Source organism: Ovis aries, chromosome 22 (genome assembly GCF_016772045.2).
Source record: "Ovis aries strain OAR_USU_Benz2616 breed Rambouillet chromosome 22, ARS-UI_Ramb_v3.0, whole genome shotgun sequence".
Lineage (NCBI taxonomy): Eukaryota > Metazoa > Chordata > Mammalia > Artiodactyla > Bovidae > Ovis > Ovis aries.
This window is the reverse complement of record NC_056075.1, coordinates 15,453,807-15,469,766: the sequence shown is the minus strand read 5'-3', so window position 1 is coordinate 15,469,766 and position 15,960 is coordinate 15,453,807. Positions and strand designations below refer to the sequence as shown.

The following is a 15,960-nucleotide window of genomic DNA, read 5'->3' as shown; positions in this document are numbered from 1 at the left end:
CACCATCACCACACCTATCAATTAAGTGATGTTTCTTACTTAGCTGCACATTGCTGCTGCTGCTGCTAAGTCACTTCAGTCATGTCCAACTCTGTGCGACCCCATAGATGGCAGCCCACCAGGCTCCCCCATCCCTGGGATTCTCCAGGCAAGAACATTGGAGTGGGTTGCCATTTCCTTCTCCAATGCATGAAAGCAAAAAGTGAACGTGAAGTCGCTCAGTCGTGTCCTACTCTTAGCGACCCCATGGACTGCAGCCCACCAGGCTTTAGCAGCAACATTTAGGGAATTTTTTTTTTTCTTAAACCCTGATAACTGGACCACACCCAAGAAGAATTAAGTCAATATCTCTGAAGGTGGAGCCCTTACACTGGTTTCAAAAGCCACTTGAGTGAATCTACCTCCAAGGCTGAGGAATATTGCCTTAGTAGCTACAACCTTATCACTCTGCTTCCCTAAGCTAGAGCTCCTTTAAAAGGCTATTCACACATTGTGCACCTCTAGAGGTGATACCCTGAGAAGGATACAATGTGTCCGAGGATGTACAACCTCAGTCTAATCACACAATACCATCAGATGAACTCAAAATGAGGAAAATTCTCTTTTAAAAAGTGTAATGGTGATGGGGGTGGGGGCGGGGGAGGGGGTACTCTAGTCTTCAAAAATTAAAAAAAAAAAGACAAAATCATAAAAGGCAAAGAAAAGCTATGAACATGTTTGAGATTAAAGAATATTAAAACAATATGACAGTTACATGTAATACCTGCCCCCAAATTGGACTTTGTATTAGGTAGAGGAAAAGAAAATATTATATGAAGGACTGTATTAAATCAGCCAACACAACTGTCTTAAGCGTAGTGGATTAAATAAAGGTGTCAATATAAAAATTTTGACATTTATAATTAACAATTGTTATATTCTATAAGAAAAAAGTTTCTATTCTTAGGAAACATACTCTGGAGTATTTAGGATAAAAGGCCATGATATATGTAATTTACCCTCAAATGACTTAAAAAAATACACATGCACACAGAACAAGGGATAAAGCAAATAGGATAAAATGTTAAAGTAGCAAAGCAAAGAGGGATACACAAGGTCCTATTGCATAGCACAGGTACCTATGTTCAAGGCCCTGCAATAAACTAAACCAGAAAAGAATATGTGTCTGTGTGTGTATGAATCACTTTGCTATATAGTAGAAATTAACAAGATATTGTAAACCATACTTCAAAAAAAATTTTTTTTAATGTTACACTAGGCAAATCTGGGAATATGAGTATTTCTTGTATTATTTTTTATGTTTGTAACTTTTTGTAAGTTTATTTCCAAAGAATAACATTTTAAAGATGTCTCTAGTCTCTATTTTCTCACTCCTCTCTGCCCCCCAATTTACTCCATTCTAGCTTGTGTCCACTCTCATTGATGACTTCCCTGTCCCTAATTTAAGAGAGAAATTCCAGTCTCCATCTTGCTTCATCTCTCAACAGCATTCATTCTGTTGATCACCCCTCCATTTTGAAACACTCATTCATCTGACTTTCAAACTTGAAACACTTTTGCTCCTCTGTTTTTGTTACTCCATTGTTGCCATACTCTCTCCATTTCCCCCCTACCTCTATGGCTACTACTTCTTAATTTCCTCAAGGCAAGAAAAACTTCTTCCCTCTTAACTGAAATTTCCTGAAGGAATAGTTCTGAACCCTCTTTTCTTCTTATTCAACCCTCTTTAACCCAGGTAGTCTCAGTATTTAGATGATCATCTATCAACTGAAGACTCTAGAATTCGTATCAGCAGCTCCAACATTATCATCTGAATGCCTTCTTGATATTTATATATAGATATTTTTAGTCATGTATGGATATGTGAGTTGGACCATAACGGTGGCTGAACAGTGAAGAATTGATGCTTTTGAATTGTTTTGATAGAGAAGACTCTTGAGAGTCCCATGGACTGCAAGGAGATCAAACCATCCATCCTAAAGGAAATCAACCCTGAATATTCACTGGAAGGACTGATGCTGAAGCTCCAATACTTTGGCCACCTGATGTAAAGAGATGACACATTGGAAAAGACTGTGATACTGGGAAAGATTGAGGGCAGGAGAAGACAGCAGAGGAAGAGATGGTTAGATAGCATCACCAACTCAATGGACATGAATTTGAGCAAACTTTGAGAGATAGTGAAGGACAGAGAAGACTGGCATGCTGCAGTCCACGGGATCGCAAAGAGTCAGACACGACTTAGTGACTGAACAACAATAACAGACGTAATAAATATGATTAAATGAGCCTCTCCTAGTTTTCTTCCAGCATTCTCCATCTTAATACATACCACCACCATCCACTCAGTTTCTCCAGATCCTATATGCCAACTGTATACCCAGTATCTCTGCTTGGTGGTCTTAAAGTCACCTCCATCCCAGTACCTCCAAGTCTAAACTCATAATTGCCTTCTCCAAATCTGCTCCTATTATAATATTCCATATCTCACCAAATGACAATATTTTAGTTGCTCACACCTAAAACCCAAGAGTCATTTTCTTTCTATATCACCCTCTTTCTTATCCAATTAGCCAAGTGTAGTGGGTTGAATTTATCTCTGGAAAAGATATGTCCAAGTCCTAACTCCAAGGACTTATGAATGTGACTTTATTAGAAAAGAGTCTTTGCAGATATAATTAAGATAAGCTTCCCAAAAATGAGATAATCCTGGATTAGACACACTCCTTTCCTCACAGAGCTAATAAGTAGCTGTGATGGGTGTCCTTATGAAAGAAAAAAGAGAAGGGCTTGCTTTTGCAGCACATATACTAAAAATGGAATGATACAGAGATTAGCATGGTCCCTGTGCAAGGATGACCCACAAATTCACGAAGTATTCCTATCTGGAGGGGGATAAATTAACAGTTCAGGATTAACATATACACACTACTATATATAATACAGATAATCACAGGACCTACTGTATAGCACAGGAAACTCGACTCAATAGGTGTAATAACCTATATGGGAAAATAATCTGAAAAAGAAAGAATATATTTATGTATAAACACACACATATATATGTATGTATGTATATCTAAATCACTTAACTATATACCTGAGAATACAATATTGTTAATCACCTATATGCCAATATAAAAAAAAGTTAAATTAAAAAATTCAAATAGTAACGAGTGGCAAAAAAAGAGGAGAAGGCACATGGAGACTCTGGGAAGAAGATCATGTGAAGATGCAGGCAGAGATTTGAATGATGCAGCTATAGGCCAAAAGGAACACAAAGGATTGCTGGCAACACCATCAATTAGGAGAGAGGCATGAAGTGCATTCTCTCCCAGAGCCTTCAGAAGAAACCAACTCTGCCAACATAATTTTTTTAATTTTATTTATTTATTATTATTTTACTGTTCTGGGTCTTTGCTGCTCCCTGTGGGCTTTCTCTAGTTGCGGCTAGCAGGGGCTAGTCTCTAGTTGCAGTGCACAGGCGTCTCATTGCAGTGGCTTCTCCTGTTGCAGAACACAGGCTTTAGGGCATGCAGGCTATAGTAGCTGTAGAGCGTGGGCTCAGCAGTTGTAGTTCCCGGTTCTAAAGCTCAATAGTTGTGGCACGTGGGCTTAGCTGCTCCGCAGCATCTGGGATCTTCCCTGGACCTGGGATCGAAACCCATGTTTCCTGCATTGGCAGGCAGGTGGATTCTTCACCCCAGCCACCAGAGTAGTCCCCTTGCCAGCATCTTGATTTCAGACTTCTGGTCTCCAGAATTGTGAGAGAATAAATTCCTGTTGTTCTGAAGCACTAAATCTGTGGTAATTAGTTATCACAGCCTTAGGAGGCTAATATACCTAGTCTGGGCTCCCCAGGTAGCTAGGTGGTAAAAGAATCCGCCTGCCAATGCAGGAGCCAAGGGTTCGGTCCCTGGGTTGGGAAGGTCCCCTGAAGGAGGGAGTGGCAAACCACTCCAGTGTTCTTGCCTGGAAAATACCATGGACACAGGACCCTGGCAGGCTACAGTCCATGGGGTCACAAAACAGTTGGACAACACTGAGCAACTACAACAACAATACCAAGTAGTCACTAAGGTCTGTTTGTTTTACCCTCCTGAATATGTTTTTTTTAAATTATATAATACAATGTTATTAACTGTAGTTCACCATGTTTTACATTAGATCCTCTGAAACTAGATAGCTGAGATCCATACAGACTTTCAGCTATAAGATGGATAAGGTCTAAGGATCCAATGTAAATATCCTCTAAATGTACTCACTTCACAATATCTACCCACCCAGACTAAGTCACCACCATCTCTTCCCTGGGTGACAGAAGTAACCTCCAACCAGTTTCTCCACATTCACTTGGGGCCATATTCAAACATTTCCCCATGCTGCAACCAAAGCACTTTCTAATAAACCTGTATCTGATCACTGCCTTGCTCTTTTAGTCACCTTCATATTAACCTTTCAGCTGTTTAAAAGAAACACTTTTTCCTTAGGTTTCATTTTTCTATTGTCTCCATTTTCTTCCTCCTACATTCTGGCTGTTTCTTCAAAGTACTCTTCTAAGTTCCTCTTCCTTGAATCACCCTCAATTTCCAAAAATGATTTAAATTCCGTGCATGCCTGGTAAAGCCTTAGCTAGGAAGAGAAGGTGACTAGGATTAAGGTTACAGATTATAGTTAGAATACAAGCATTGAGAAGATGTGTATTGCAGATTAACCACAAGAGTGAGACACTCTTGTGGGAAATGAATGATAGTAAGATCACAAAGCAACTGCTGTTTGGTAAACCACAGCAGGACAGCCACAAACCGAGAGAGATAAGATGCTCTAGAAATGCATACTGATCCTTTGGGGAAGCAAACTGATGCCACATATCAAGAGGCACCGCAATCCTACACCTGGGAATGTGTCATAAGGAAATAATTCAAAATAATAAAATAAAAGCTACACAAAAAGGCCTGTAACAAAATGTTTAATAGTTAAAAGTGAGAAATCACTTAAATTTAAACTGTATTAATATAGAAAGTGTACAAAAAACTAGGTTTATCTATGAAATATTACACAGTTGATTAAAATGATAAAATATAGAAATATGGGGACATTTTGCAAAACAATATTAGATAAAAGGTAGAGAAACATAACTGTATATCATAATTATGATGATGTATAAAATCAGCATCTCCAGTTTGATAAAGACCAAAAAGGATAGATATGAAAAGAGAATGATGGAGAGTTTTTTTTGGATTTGTATACTTTTCCTTTTCATGATATTTTATTTTTAAAATATTTCTATTTATTTGTGCACTTATTTATTGCCTGTGCTGCGTCTTCAGTGTCGTGGGGCTTTTCTCTGGTTGTGGTGAGCAGGGGCTGCTCTCTAGTAGCAGTGTCCTGGCTTCTCATTGTGGTGCCTTCTCTTGTTGTGGCACAGAGACTCTAGGGCACACGGACTTCACTAGTTGCAGCGTATGGGCTCAGTAGTTGTGGTGCACGGGATTAGTTGCTCCTCGGCATGTGGGACCTTCCTAGACCAGGGATCATGTCTCCTGCACTGGCAGGCAGACTCTTTACCACTGAACCACCAGGGAAGCCCCTTTATGATATTTTAAAATGGATTAAATAGCAATTCTTTAAAAGAATAGTCTGAAATGCATTTCCAAACGCATATCATAACTATGAACTGTGAAGAAGCAAATAAGAGAGTCCCTTAGACTGCAAGGAGATCCAATCAGTCCATCCTAAAGGAAATCAGTCCTGAATATTCATTGGAAGGACTGATGCTGAAGCTGAAACTCCAATATTTTGGCCACATGATGCAAAGAACTGACTCATTGGAAAAGACCTTGATGCTGGGAAAGATTGAAGGCTGGAGGAGAACGGGACAACAGAGGATGAGATGGTTGGATGGCATCTCTGACGCGATGGACATGAGTTTGAGTAGGCTCCGGGGGTTGGTGATGGACAGGGAGGCCTGGTGTGCTGCAGTCCATGGGGTTGCCAAGAGTCGGACACAACTGAGCGACTCAACTGAACTAAGAAACAGACCTTATTTAAATTGTTCAGCTTGTCCTGCTAATGTGACCGATCTGGTGCAGGACAGTTTCTGTCTTTCTTTGTCTTTCATGACCTCTGGGTTATCTGTCCAGTTGCACAGGGTCCTGCCCTGCACATCTGATTTAATGCTCTGTCATCGTTGTCTTGAAATTCTTCATCGTTTTTAAGGAAATTTTGAAATTTTCACATTTTAATTTGATCAGGGCTCTGTAAATTAAGTAGTTGATTCTGAATGACCTTGACAGTTTTGAAAAAGATTGGCTGGCTGTTTTATAAGATCCCTCAGTTTAGGTTTGGCTTAATTGTTTCTTCATAATTCAATCCAGGTTATGAATTTTTGGTAAGAATACCACTGAAGTGATGTTGTGTCCTCATGCCTAGTAGCAGGAGGTGCAGAATGCTAGTTTATTCCCAAAGTTTTCTGCACTGTCAACCCACTGTTTTGTCCTTTGATATACATTTTCAAATTGCTTTGTGAAAAGGTTGTATAATTTTACATTTCCTACCAGCAGTGTGTGAAAGTGCCCATCATCCTAAACCCTCACCAAGCTAGATCCTATCTCTTAAAAAAAGAAAACTTTCCAACTTTACAAGAGGACTTCCTTTAATTATTTCAAACTATTATACTTTTCTTTGAAAAGTACTGCTAATGAAGGTGGACCTGCCTCCTTCTCCATCCCAGCCCACCCCACAACCATATTACTTAAGTCATTTACATTTCTTCTTTTGAGATTAAGTGAAAAATTTATTTGGTCCAACCTGCTTCTAGTCCACCTCAGTGATGAGATAATCCTAAGAAATATTTGTGAGTTGAAAGGGCACCATGAAAAAGTATACAAATTATAGGCCATCTCATGTGGTTTTAAATGTTTAACAAAATGGACAACAGAAACCTCCTTTAAGAGATGGCAATTATCTTTAGTATACAACTGTGCATTGTAAATTCCTGCAGGGGCTGTGATAAACTGGCTCTGGATTTAGGCCACTGGGGAGACAAGAGAACCCCTGTGGCTTGCTCACAATGAATGCGTGAAGGATAAACAGAATACAGGAGGAAAAAAAATTGAATAGAAGATTCTAGGGTGCTCTGTTGGAGGGCAGTGGGGATGAGGTAACCACATAACAGAAAAACTGTGATAGATAAGTTATTCTGGTGATCCAGCTGGCATGACTTAGTCAAATCAAGTACATGCATAACCTGTGACCCAGCAATTCCTCTCCTGATTATATCCTTCAAAGGAAATTTCTCACAGGTCCTTAAGAGGAATACTAGAGGATGCTCATTAAAGTGTGCATTAAGGCGTGTTGTTGTTGTTCTTGTGTGAGGTGGAAAAGAATTTGAGACAATCCTGAATTGACATAAATATGTAATAAACAAGATGAAGAACTATGGAACAATTAGCAGCAACAGATCAGATATACACAGTGAGGTTAGGATACACAGATATATACAGAATAACCATATTAAAACCACTGCCAAGTGAAAAAAGAAATGAGAATAATAAAACAAAATCATTTACATAGATGAATAATACATACATACAAAACAAATATGCCTTTTCTCAAGAACATCAATAAATTTTAAAAATCTATATAAACAACAGCTGAATACAGAAGAGAGAGAAAGGAATTGCTAAAAAGGGGTAAAACTGAGTATACTGATAAATAAGAATGTAACAGAGTCTCTGCATGGATGAATAATGCTAATGTGTCAAGAACTGAGGAAGCTGTTAACTCTGCATTCAAGGAAGAAGAAAGAAACAAGGGGAGGAAGTAAGGAAAGGGTGGAAGTTAAGAAAGAAAAAGCAAGAGAGCAGCAAAGTGATGGGCAATCAGCTTCTGTTCCCTTTGATCACAGGGCTTTGCACGTTGTTCCACTTGCTAAAAATTCTGAGACAATGATGACCATCACCACCGCCCCCGCCACCAAACACACATACACAGTTAACTCCTCTTTCCTTTAGATCTCAGCTCAGTCATCAGTTCTTTAAAGCCTCGTATGACCTCTCTGATGAGGCCATTGTCCCCTATCATAATAGGTCTTAACACCATATTCTCTCTTTTTCGCCACTAATTACACCAAACGTTTTAGAATTAGAAAACTTTACATCTATCTGGGTGGTGTGTTTGAATAGTATCTGCTTCCAATCAGTAGACCAAAGCCCTACAAGCGCAGGGATGGTATCATTCTCGTTCTCATGCCCGGACACTGGCTGATAGTTAAGTGGCTAGTTAATATTTGTTACATGGGTGAATTAATACAAGGATAAATTAATGAACTGACAATAAAGATTGGAAAAGAGAACCAAAGTGGAAGAGCTATGAAAAGAGCCTCACAGAAGGTCTTGAAATTATTTGCCAGAAAGGAGGAGGGACTCTTTCTTAAGTTTACCACACCTTTTGCAGCCAGGTGCTGTATACCATCTCACTCACTAGTAGGCACTGTCATCCGCAAGCTTTTTTCCATATACCATTCGGGATGTGACAATTGAGAGAAACTGGAAGAGGGGAATATTCACCAAGAATGCTGAATAGAAGGGAAAGGAAAAAAGAACTGGAGAGAAAACAAGGGTTTAGCAGAATGCAAGTGGATACTGACTAAGCTAAAAAGGAGATAGCTACCAACCTACTCCAGTATTCTTGCCTGGGAAATCCCATGGATAGGGGAGTCTGGTGGGCTACAGTTCAGGGGGTCACAAAGAGTTGGACACAACTTAGCAACAACCACCAAAATAGTACTTTTTTTTTTTTAACAGTACTTTTGACCTAAAGTGATTGATCTATTGAAAACAGTTCACCTTTGGGATGGTGAGTAAGAATAGGCTGAACTAATATTATGCCATGCAATCCTGAGATTTAAAAACAAGAGGCATGTCTCATACTCAAGCGTCTTTAGGGACCAATAAGGCTGATGGATAACAGACAACAGGAAGTACTGGGGCTGGTGGGGGAACTAGAGACTAAATACTGAGTGAGTGTATGGTACACTCAGAGGTATTTAAAAAATCAATGACAAGTATTACACACACACAATTTTCACCAAACAAAACTATTCCTCTGGCAGAATCTGGCCATGAGCCTCAAGTCTGTGCCCCTATGACTGTTCTAAATCCCAAAGAGCTGACCATGTCAAATAAATAAGTAACAAAACACCCAGAATAATCAAAGTCTACAACAAGCAAGGGGGGGGGGTACATAAACTTATACCTAGGATTCACCTCAATTCATCAGTTAAATATAATCTAAAAAACAGTAAATATTTATTGTTTATAAATACAGAGTAATGACCCAGGTGTCTCAGGTTAAAAGGTGGAATTAGTTGAGACTCCTGTACTTGGGTATTAGTTCTCAGTTCAGGACCTACAAAGTTTAATGAATGGGCAGTCACACAGGTTACAAAATAATCTTTCTTATCTTCTCAGTAGAAAATCAGTCTCTCATGCTGTCCATGATTTAAATCTGACCTACACATCCATTCAACTTTAAACCTATCATAGTCATGTAACGTCCTGTATTCTAAAATCGTTTTGTCTATCTATATAAAATTCTGATTTCTTTAGCCTTGGGTAATAGGAAAATAATCTGTGTTTGAAATCCAGTGCCTACTCATGTCCCAGTAAAGATGCTCAATAAATGTTCACTGAATCCAAAATTGATGTTTTTAAAATATGTCCACAGATTTTCTGATATTTTCTCTTCAAAAAAGTATACTCTAATTCCCCTATCATTGGGAGTGGTCTGAAATAAAGTGACTCATTTTTAACAAACTGAATAGTGGGAGTGATGACTTCCATGACTAAGATCTTTAAGAGGCATTAGAGTTTTCCCCTTGCTCTCTCTTGGATAACTGCCTCTGGGGAAAGCCAGCTGCTGTATCATGAAGACACTCAAGCAGCCCTATGGAGAAGTTCATGTAGTGAGAAACTGAAGCTTCCTGCCAAAAGCCAGTGAGTAAGGAATGATACGTCCTGCCAAGAGCCATATGAGTGAGCCATCTTAAAAGTTAATCCTTCCGGGGGAGATTTAAGAGGGAGAGGACACATGTAAACTTATGGCTGATTCGCACTGTTGTATGGCAGAAGCCAGCATAATATTGTAAAGCCATTATCCTCTGATTAAAAAGAAATTTTAAAAAAGAAAAAAAAAAAGTTAATCCTTGAGCTTCAGTAAAGTCTTCGGATGACTGTAGCCTTGACCAACAGTTAAGACTGCAACTTTTAGAAGCAGAACCATCCTGCTAAACCACTCCTAATCTCCAGATGCACAGAGACTATGTGAAATAATAAATGTTTATTATTGCTTTAAGTTGACAGCTTTTAAGAGCAATTTGTTAGCAGAAATGGATAACTCATATGCTTACTGAAATTATCATGATGTTATGGTATATGTGCATCTGATGTTTAAAACCTAGCTGTTCTGGCGTCTCTTTGAATTACCTTCTACTCTTCCTCCACTTCCCATCTTTGCCACCTCCAGAAGCCACTCATTCCCATAATTTCTGGATATTAAAAAGTCCTTTTGCTCCTAATGAGCCTAAGAGAGGGATTCCTTAGGGACAGACTTTATCTTCTTTTAGGTGTGACAGATGTTGGAGGAGACATTTTGGATCATCAAGATCTCTCATCAATTTATTCACAAATATCTTATTTCACTTATGCATCCATTTATTCACCTGAGAGGATTTTAATTATTAGCAACACAGACTTCCCTGGTGGTTCAGCAGCCAAGACTCCATGCTTTCAATGTAGGGGGCCTGAGTTTGATCCCTGGTCAGGGAACTAGATCCCAATATGTCACAACTAAGAGTTTGATTGTCACAACCAATCAACCAAAGATCCCACCTGCTGCAAGGAAGATAGAAGCTGCCACCTGCGGCAACTAAGACTGGGTATGTAGAATGCGTGTGTGCGCTCAGCCGTGTCCGACTCTTCACGAGCCCACCAGGATCTTCTGTCCACGGAATTTTCTAGGCAAGAATACTAGAGTGGGTTGCCATTTCCTTCTCGAGGGGATCTTCCTGACCCAGGAATAGAATGCAGGTCTCTTGAGTCTCAGGCACTGGCAGGCAGATTCTTTACCAGTAGTACCACCTGGGAAGCCCACAAGACTGGGTACAGCCAAATAAATAAATAAACAATTAAAAAAATAATAATCAGCAGTATCAGCTTATAAAATGAAGGGAAGCAATCAGAAGCATAAATGCCACCTAAGCAGCTTTTAGGACTAGATGAGGATAAGCTCATAAGTGGAAGTATTTCCAAACTTGTAACCAGAGGAAGGACTTGGCCTTTGGTGAAAGATGAAGTAGAGAATATTAGAATAAGCCGGAGCACATTGTGATATACAAGGTACCTAAGATGTTTCATTTTATGGTCTCTTCCCTGTGCAGGGTACTTACCAGCAGCTTTAGAATAGAGGCAGAGACAATGTGTCCTTGTTTTATAGAACACTCTTTCACAGACAGCTCCTAGCAGAGTCTGGTACAGAGAGAGAGTGAGCAACTATCGCTGCCAAAGGGATTATCAGAAACTGGACTTGACTTTGTGTGTGGAATCTACTCCCCCTTCCCCGAAGATTCTGGAAAGCAATGAATAAACAAGAGTGGCTCTGAACAGACAACGCAAGTAAAGAAAGGGGAAATGTCAGGTCTTAGAAATTAAATTTATCAACAAAACCTCAAATAGAAAAGATTATCACAACCCTAGGAAAATCCCTCTTTGTTTCCTTATCTGTAATACTGCAGATGAGGGGGAAAAAAAAAAAAGAAAAAGCTTAAGGTATTTGATCTCTTTTGCTGAAAACCATTCCCACTGGTAGAACTGGCATCTTATTACATTTCCCGTGTGGTAAAACAAAGACCTGACTACACTATAATATCTAATCCTCAGATTTATTAACTTTGAAATGGACACAATATCATAAGATTACTGAGGAAAAATAATTATATTTAGGGAAATAAAAATGCTTATGCTTAGGAAATAAAAATGCTTATTAAGTGATAATTGTCTTAGGTTAGGGGTCCCCAGATTTGACACTGAGTCAAGGTGTTGTGAGTTGAAGTATGCGCCTTACAAAAGATGTTATAATTCTTATCCCCAGTATGTAGAAATGTCTTTATTTGGGCATAGGGTCTTTACAGATGTTACCAAGTTGTGATAATGTCATGAAACTGGGTCCTTGACCCAATATAACTAGTGTTCTTATATGAGGGGAAGATGGCCACGTGAAGACACAGGGACGGGGGAGAATGCTATGTAAAGATGGAGGCAGAGAAAGGAGAGACGCATTTACAATCCAGAGAATGCCATGAGTTGCCAGCCACCACCAGAAACTAGGAGAGAAGCATGAAACAGACTTCTCCTCAGAGCCCTGAAGAGGAACCAACTGAACCAACACCTTTATTTTATTTCTAACTTATGGCCTCCAGAATTGTGAGAGAATAAATTTTTTTGTTTTAAGCCACACAGTTTATGGTACTTTGTTATAGCAACTCCAGGAAACTAACATAGGATTTGAGAGTATGTGATTTATATTGAAGGAGAGACCTGGAACCTCTGATGGAAGAATAAGCAAGCAAGACTGAGAAGAGAAAGTCAGTAACAGAACAGGCTGATGGGTGGGTAACCCTGCAGGTAGGGCTCAACGCTTCTGCAGACTCCTGGAGACAACAGAAGATGCCTCAGAGTTGTTCTGCTTCTGAGAAGTGGGGACCTCGGTGTACGTATGGGTATAAATATCAGTCTATTAGTCTTCTGCGGTCACTGTGACAATCACCATATATTTGGGAGCTGAAAACAATGAAAACCTATTCTCTCACAGGTTTAGAGGCCAGAAGTCCGAAATCAGTATCCTTGGAATCATGCAGTCAGCAGGGCCATCCTGTCTCCGGAGGCTCCACGGGAGCGTCTGCTCCTTGCCTCTTCCTGCTTCTGGTGGCTGCTGGCCCTCCTTGACTTGTGGTTACAACGCTGCACTCTCCACTTCTGTGCCCACAAAGTCTCCTCCTCTTCCATCTGCGTGAAACCTCCCTCTGCCTAGCTCCCCTAAGAACACATGTGATTGCATTTAGGGCCTAGCTGGACAGTCCAGAATCATCTCCCTATCTCAAGATCCTTAATCATACCTTTGGCTCCAAAACATAAAATTCACCAGTTTCAGAACCTGATATCTTCAGAGGATATTCTTCAGCCTACCACACGTGGCATATGTATTTATCCTTCAGCTTTCAACTGTCATTGAAGACTGCTCTCAGGGTCCTTGGTGCTTCTTGACTGCCCTGTAGGGGTTGAGAAAAACTCCTCAGCTTAAAAGTTGCATGTATTGAATGGAAAGTGCTGAGAGCATGTCAATGGGATGACAGTATCTGCTACACTATTATTTTTTGTTATTTAGATTTTTGAGTTAACAATTTTAAATTAAATAATTAATCATTAGTTATAATTATTATTATTAGCTATTTTAGCCTAATTTCCTGATGACCCACAATATAAATTATTTGCTCTGTGTGACCTTGCTTAGGAAAAAAAATTTTTAAGAAGAGTAAACAATGTTTTTAACGATAAAAATAATCTTCAGTACAGTTAAGTTTTATATACCACATATGTACACAGGCACATTCAGCCCATATAGAATCTATTAAGTGGAGTCATAAAGAAACATCTCTCGAGAGGCAGACATTTTACTTTACCTGCTGTACACAGGGAGTCCAATCATTATCTTTTCATATAGGTGTCACCGACATAAGGTTTAGGAATCTCTTTGCATTAGGTAGATGGATGAGATCACACCAGAAAAGCAAGCAGAACAAAAAGAGAAGTAGAAAGGTGGGTCAGGAGTGGGACCCTGAGAGTAACCTACATTGAAGAGGCAGGAGGACGAAGGAATGAAGGCAGGAGGAGAAGCTGGTAAAGAGGCTGTTAAGGGAGCCAAGAGAGTCAAAATTCTAACGTGAGAAAGGAAAATTGCAGCAGAGAGATCTAGTGAGGTTAAAAAAAAGAAATACTGTAATTCAGTGCACACTTAAAAAAATTCACATTACTTGAAGGTTCTTGGTGATCTTATTGAGAGCAGTTACAGTGGAATATTATAAGCAGGATCTCAAAAGGGTTCACAGGAACCTCTGGATACCATCCCTGTGAAGTTAGTATGGGGTAGCCCAGTGACCCCTCTTAGTCCAGGTATTCAGGAAAGCTATGGAAAATCCAAGAGGATCTAGCCCAAACTGATCCCAATCTTAGTGTGGATTGAGTGAATAGGAAATGACACGAAGCTGGCGACGACGTAACTGAGAAACCAGATTATGTTAGTAGGAATCATGAAAACTTCCATTTGTTAAGTTTGTGTTTAAATGAAAGATTGCTCAAAATCAAGATGGGAAAGATTAGCTTGGCAACAAGTGCTTAAAAATGATCCAAAGAGTTTTAGTTGATTATAAGCTTAAAATGGGCCAAGAGTATGACCTAATTCTTAAAAAAGCTAGCACAGGCTTGGGCTGTGATAATAGAGAAAATGAAGTGGAGATACCAAGAGAAATAAAGTTTTTTCCTTTTTCTTTCGAAGTAAAGACAACCAGAGAATGAGGAAAATAAAACCGCAATTAAAAGGAGAACTCATGAGCGAAAAAAATGAAGGATGGACGATATTTGCATATATTAATCAGCCAAGGGGAAAAATATGCTAGGGAGGGAACTAGAGAGCAGGGATAGTTAGTGATACATGGAATGTGATGAACCTGGGAGAAGTTCGTTTCAAACGGCAGTGGAGATGCCTCATCCTTGGAGAGACTGGACAAGAAAGAGGCTGAAAGGATGGGAGTGACCACAGATAAATTATTATGTTTGAGGAATTCAGACTCTTGGGAAGAGGACAGGCTAATGTTTTCAATTTGTTTGATGAAGTAATACTCCAGTGGGACAGGTTCTGCCGTCTCTGAGAATGTGTGTAAAGGAGAGCAGTGGGGAAATTGAGGAAGTTGGAAGAGAGGGAAAGAAGAGTTCTGGATAGAATGGGATTCTTGGTCTCTAAAGTGGGATCCAGAAACTGAAAGGTTTCTTCTCAGTCTCTAAAAGACCAGCACCTACAAGGGAGCTCAGATTCTTTGGAGGTTCTATTGGCCTTTCCTCTCTAGCTCAGGACTGCTAGGCCAGACTGTCAGGATGTTCTCAGAATTGTAGACTTTAAAAACAAAAACAAGGAAAAAAAACTAAAGCAGAATTCTTCAATTTATTCATGAAAAAAAAAAATCTTTAAAGACAATCATTTTGAAAAACGTAGTTATTCTTGCAATGCATAAATCTTCCTGTTAAAACTAATGACTTTGGAGGGATTACTAAGGAGACAGTAGAATTTACAGAAAAGCTATAGTTATAAAAAACTGAAATGCAGATGAATCTCACTGATATAACTGTTTATCAAGCAGTGGTTAAATTAAGGCAAAAAGGGTTTCAAAATAAAACATTAAGAATCATAGACTTTTGAGTGTTGGAACTCATGAGAAATCATTAGCCATTCCACAAACTCGCCCAGAGAAGCTGTCAAGGGGCAGGTATTTCACAAATGAAATAAGCTCTTCTCTGTCCCACAAAAATCAGTATTTATAAAAAAAAAAAAGAGTACACGAGCTATATCTTATAACAAGCTAAACATGAGGAGGGGCACAAAATACAGGATGGTTGAAAAAGTCAGATCCTCTCGTTCTGAGAAGAAAAGCCCGATTTCCTGAAGAACTGCAAGGAAATTGGGCAGGAGTCAAAGATTCAGAGACCCTGGAGAGAGACCGCTGATTACCCACCTTTGGTGATTCATAGTGCCGTGCGCTGCCATGCGCATACAAGCCGGGGCGCCGTCGGCCTAGGGCCGCGAGAGGGCGCACGACAGCCCCCGTCTACGGAAATCCCGCCCCTATATCCG

At 39.6% G+C, this 15,960-nt stretch overlaps 1 protein-coding gene and 1 pseudogene across 1 annotated transcript in view; one reads left to right on the top strand and one right to left on the bottom strand.

Annotated features, from left to right (window-relative positions):
* The window catches only part of TBC1D12 (TBC1 domain family member 12), a 117,823-nt gene extending 101,926 nt beyond the window's left edge, over positions 1 to 15,897 (bottom strand). The window contains exons 1-2 of the mRNA XM_060405030.1: positions 15,842 to 15,897; positions 10,893 to 13,327 (exon numbers count right to left, since the gene is read on the bottom strand). The gene's annotated coding sequence lies outside the window, so the exon portion shown is untranslated. The remainder of the gene's footprint in view (positions 1 to 10,892; positions 13,328 to 15,841) is intronic.
* On the top strand, positions 2,791 to 2,890 carry LOC114110354 (U6 spliceosomal RNA; annotated as a pseudogene).
* Positions 15,898 to 15,960: the final 63 nt, after the last annotated feature.